General features: G+C 37.7%; 1 long non-coding RNA gene across 1 annotated transcript in view; it reads right to left on the reverse strand.

The window, feature by feature from the left end:
• LOC102378032 overlaps window positions 1-5,272 on the reverse strand; it is a 6,683-nt gene extending 1,411 nt beyond the window's left edge. The window contains exon 1 of the long non-coding RNA XR_323223.2: window positions 5,136-5,272. This is a non-coding gene — a long non-coding RNA (uncharacterized LOC102378032). The remainder of the gene's footprint in view (window positions 1-5,135) is intronic.
• Window positions 5,273-5,595: the final 323 nt, after the last annotated feature.

Below are 5,595 nucleotides of genomic sequence, written 5' to 3' on the forward strand. Positions count from 1 at the left end.
CTGAGACCATAAAAAAAAAAAATCTCAATTTTCAAGATCTCTCTGAACTTGGGGCTCCTTAGCAGTATCATTTGAATGGGTATTTTGAAAATGTGTTCTTGTCAAAGGGCAACATTTAAATGACCATGGCTGTGAGAAAAATCTCTTCAAATATCTCACTTCAATCTCATCTTTGTGAAAGATTGCTTTTTAAAAATTATTTATTCCACATAATTTTAATTAAAGCAACAATCAGTAACTGCTAACCTTGTCATTAAATTCATGTTATCCTTTCTTATCACTGGCATGCTAAATTGCAATTTCATTTTGAAAAGTGACTGTAAAAATGACATTATGGTTTCAAAAGCTTACTGTAACTCAGGGACCTTCCAATGAAATATACTAAGTTTATAAGTAAGACGATTTTTTTCCCCTCTAGCTACCAGACTCACAAAGCTCAGCCCAAGAGCTGAAAGTCAGTCTGTATTAAGTTGTACTGTACTCTTTGTGCTTAAACACAGGAAAAGAAATCTGTTCAGTTAAAAGGCGCTATTTTAACCTAGTCATTTTCCAATGTAGAATCTCTCTCGAAAGGTTTTTTCAACACACTTTTGAACATCCAATTGACAGTTACACAAGTGCAATTTCATAATTGGAAATCATTTTCTCACACTGCTTAGTTGCTGCAATATTTTGCTAATTGATTACATTTGTTAAAATGTCTGTAATGAAGAATACTATATTTCCATCCAAAAAACTGGATTCATTAGCATGTTGTTAAACACTGTGCTTCTGAAGGGTGGAAAAGAAGCTGCAAGAACAAAGTACTTTCCCAGTTCTTTGCTTCATTAAACAGTCTGAAGGGCTTCTCCAAAGGGCACAGCCTTGAATGGTTAGGTTATCTCAGCTAAAACCTCAGCATTGAAGAACCTACTTCAGTGGGAGAGAACCCTCCATGTCTGTGTGTGAATGATAAAAAAGAACAAAAGCTTCAGTTCATTCAAATAAGAGACATTCATTGAACCAAGACTCTGTATGGAAGCAGAGTTTAGGATGCTTGAAGCACAACAGAACTATGAGGAAATAATTTACTGTAGTGTTACAAACTTGGAGAGTAAAATCTCTCCCACATGAGGAAGGCTTGCTTTGAAACCAGATGAATCAAGTTAATTAGTAGTAGATATATCACAACTCATGAAGTGGGCCTATAGGATTTAACAGTATGAGTCTAATATCTATAAACATGCAAAATATATTTTATCATGGTCTCTATTACAGTACTTTTTACTGATATGAAATAGTGATGTGATCAAAAGTCAGTATAATAACCTCTTAAAGCAAGTCCCTATAGGAAAATATTTTATATTAATAAAGTTTATTTTGAAGGGTTTTTTCCCAAAATGATACTGTGCTCTCTGTAAGTAGAATAAGCAAGATAAGGAGAAAACTACTCCATCAGTCTCTACAAACGGAATGCTTGACAAGTTCATCAGCAAGGTAATATGGCTCATAAAGCCTTTTGATCTCTTATCATCTCTGAAGGCTAGTGAACAACAAATATTGATAGGTTTTAATAGCAGTTATGGCTGCTAGGAATGCTATTGGCATTACCCTTGTTTGAATCAGGTCTATAAAAGATGTAACACTAAGGACATTGTTATGGAAGAGCCTTAATTCTAGTTAATTTATTATGTTTATCTGTTTTTTATCTGTTTATCTGGTTTTGATAGGTATGTGCACCTCTGATAAGATGGAAATATGTTACCCAGTTCTATCTGGAGTGGATCATTGTGAATAAAGCTGACTAAAGAGAACAACATTTTACAAATATTAAAATGCTTTACTTTATCCTATTCTGTTTTAGAATAAATTAGGGCATAACTACAGATGCACCCTATGCATTACTACTTTCCATGTAACAACAGCATCAGCAATTTGATCTTGTAGCACACTTTTTTGGCAAGACCAATTGAGCAAGACACCTGCAAGTTAGGCTTAATACCTAACTCTTAGACAGCTGTCCCCCAGAGTGAAGCAGATAGGTTCCTCAGATAACATATGGAGAAAATATATCCTTCCATTATCTCTGGAGGATAATCCAAAAAAAACCTGCACTCTGAGTAGGCCATCACTTAGTGTTAGTCATTAGGCAATACATAGCGCAGAAGAACATATAAACTCCCACCCATTTACAAAATGTTGTCACCTGAGGCAAAGTTGCAAAGTATTGTCTACATCCACTTGGAATCCAGGGCCTGACTGTAGGCACCAACAGGTATGCTTTGAAAGAACTGATCAGGGCTCATTCTTTTTAAAACATGGTAACTGGGGGATTGCCTTACAGCAATTCCTCAGAAAGGGAAAGATATGGGCTCTTGTATCTCCTTGGCCAGATTTAAATCCACATTTTGCACTTCCCAGGATACTGTCCTAAAAACTATGCTATGGGGCATGGTGAATGGGGCACACCTTGCCCCCTTGGTGGAGCTGTGCTGCTGTATCAGAAGACCAAACAAGAAGGGTCATGACTGTAGCTTGGCGGTTAGGGCATTCATCTGGAGAGGGAGGTAGTTCTGGCCTCCAGTACCCACTTCCTGGGCTGATTATTCAGTTTACATTAAGCAGCCATTTGATAAAAACAGAAATCTTGAGAACAGACATTCAAATCTAGGATGACTCCTAATTGAGAGTCATGGCCAGCAGACCAGAGAGTCATGCTGCTTTTGCTTGCTCTCCTTCTGACCCAATGGATTTTGCATTCTTTCCTTCAAAAAGGCACTTATTAAACAGGAAGGCAGAGTGTCGCCCTACCTAGAATAGCTTATTCATTGGATTCTGTCTTGGAAAGTGGAAGATGTAGGTGCAAATTACCTTGAGCTCAGGAGAGTTCAAAATCTAGGTCTTTCCCTGCCTGGGCATATATTCTACTCATTAAGCTATTCTACAAATGACAGGCAGTGACACCATTACTACTAGCCATATTTTGGAATGAAGATGGTGATGGCTGTTAGCTTTTATGTTCTGCTTAATATATCAGGTGATTGTTATGCATGCATTGAATATACATACAATATTTGGTCTCTCAGGGCACATCCAGACGAGTGCACGTGTGTGGTATGCAGTGCCGCAGCTTGTGGTGCTGCAAATCACACATGCTACACATGTAGGCTTAATTCAATCTAGAAATATTCCTCCCATAAGAAGTCATAATTCTGCTACAATATGACTGCACTTAGGTCATGTTTTACTGCTTGAATGCATGGATGCTTGCATTTTAAGTGTAATGCCTGATGGGGCACTCATACTCCATATAAAAGGACATCAAACCATTTTGTTGTTAATGAAGCCAGGAGCATTCCAAAATATTGTTATGACTAATTCAATCTGTTTTGTTTTTTTTTAAAGATAATCTATTTTTGAATTATTTACATTTAAAACCCCTGACTTAGTGACTGGTGCCTTCTGGGTCTGGGGGAGCACCTGGGGTCCCCCTGCTGTTGATTGCCAAGCCAGGGGAGTGTCAGGGGGGACCCCCACGTGCTCAGGGGTGGACCCAGAAGTGGACCGGAAGTATTTCCGGTCCACTTCTGGGTCCACCACCAAGCACATGGCCTCCTCCCCCGCACACTCCTGTAGGACACTCAAACCACTCCACCATCTCAGCATTCATGAACCATGCCTAGTACCTCGAGGTATGTAGAAAAAACATTTAAAGCTGTGTCTATGGCCGAAATGCTGATTCTCTGAATCATTATCGAATCTTCAGATTCAGCTGAATGGAATCGGGACAGTGATCTGAATCAATGAATTGAATCACTGTCCCCTGATTTGGGCCTAATCTAAATCTAATATGGCTTGTTTCACACACCCCTAATTTATACCATCTACTCTTAGGAAGCGTTAACTCTCCTTTAAGTGACTGAAACAGCGGGGAGTTAAATAATTTGAAAGTTGTTCATAAGTGATTATCATGAAAATTAGGACTTGACCCTACAAACCTGGAACATGAATAACTCTCAATGAAGTATTATCTTCATTTGGACTGCCAAGCTGGGTCATAGTTAATAAATATTGGTGCAAAGTCATCTTTTGTGACAAACCATTGGCTTTAATGTAGTTGTGATTATTTGCATTAGAGCTGCATGTGTCTTGTCATATTCTAATTTTAAATAAAAGTTCACGCTCATATTAGCATAAAAATGCATAGCATTAGGAAAGCATAGACTATTTTGTTAATGTTCTCTAAGATTAAGATGAAAAGCCTGACAACTGCAGTGGGCTTGCACTCTGACCTCTCTAAACTGTCTACTCTGACTGATTACCAGGGATCCTGGCTTTCTCTGACCAAAAAAAAAATCCTCAATTTTTCCATGATCAAAATGAAACACCACTAATATATAAACATACAAAGCTAGGATCCCTGCTGATTACTGGGGTTGGATATATGCTGGGTGGCAGCAAGTGGGTAAGTTTTAATGTTAAGTGTTGGTCCCAGACTCAGCAGTATGGACATGCCCTAATATTAACTGAGTCAGGTCCAAAAAGTCTTGTTCCAGCAAAATACTTGTTGTCAGAGAAAGAAGTGAAGGACCATTAATATATTATACTATTTTGCTAGCTAGAACCAAGGACTGTATCAAATAATCTATCAAAAAAAACAAACCATATTTTTGTCTTATAAGTGGCAGATTCAGAGTTGGTATAAATTGGCATTAATACTTTTAAATCAATAGAGTTATGGTGGTTCCAGCAACCATAACTTCCCACCCTACCCCAAATAGCTCCTTTACTGTTTTGTTAGCATAATGAATTGTCTCTAGGTACTCTCTCTCTTTCTTTGGCCATACACACTCTAAAAAGGGAAAAGGACTTATGTAGATCAGACTATAATCATGTAAACAGAAAGATACAAATAATGTAAACACATGTATTTGTTTAACAAAATGACACTATCTTGGTCAAAAATTGATTGGGCAGTTATAAGAATTCAAGCAAAGGGTTTGATTGAAAACATTTTGTTCACAGAATGAACTATGGTGTTTGACAAATTCTGCCTATGATATATGATGTTTAGATTCATCACTGAACATTTCATCCAGCCCCAAAACATGATTTATACTATGCTCTTCATCACCATTTGTTAGAATAATGCTTACCATATCTCTTAGGTCTTTCACCTTCTGAATGATCTTTCACAGGTGAGCAAAATGACTAATATAACTTACTGTGTCTAGAAAATAATACTGTAATAAATTACAGACCTTACAGCATGTTCTGTGAGCGAAAGATAAGGTTACAGATGGGCAGGTTTTGAAATGTGCAACCAAAGGGAGTGGCTTTATCATGAAAAGGATAATCACTCGTTTTCCACTCACGTTGTTCTGATCTGACCCAAGTCAGACACAACCTGAAGCTATTTTCACTGGAAGGTTGTTGGACAGCCTTTGTGAATTAACCTGGTATTTGCAGTCAACATCCTCATGAAAAGGAATGTTTGCTGGCTACCTTTTTTGGATACCATTTGCCCCTAAGGATTAAAGGCAATTTAAAGAGGAGGAATTTGACCCATTATTTAAAGATGACTTTCAGGCTTTTGCCAAGTACTGGGCAAAATTG

The sequence above is a fragment of the Alligator sinensis genome, unplaced genomic scaffold (genome assembly GCF_000455745.1).
Source record: "Alligator sinensis unplaced genomic scaffold, ASM45574v1 scaffold46_1, whole genome shotgun sequence".
NCBI lineage: Eukaryota > Metazoa > Chordata > Crocodylia > Alligatoridae > Alligator > Alligator sinensis.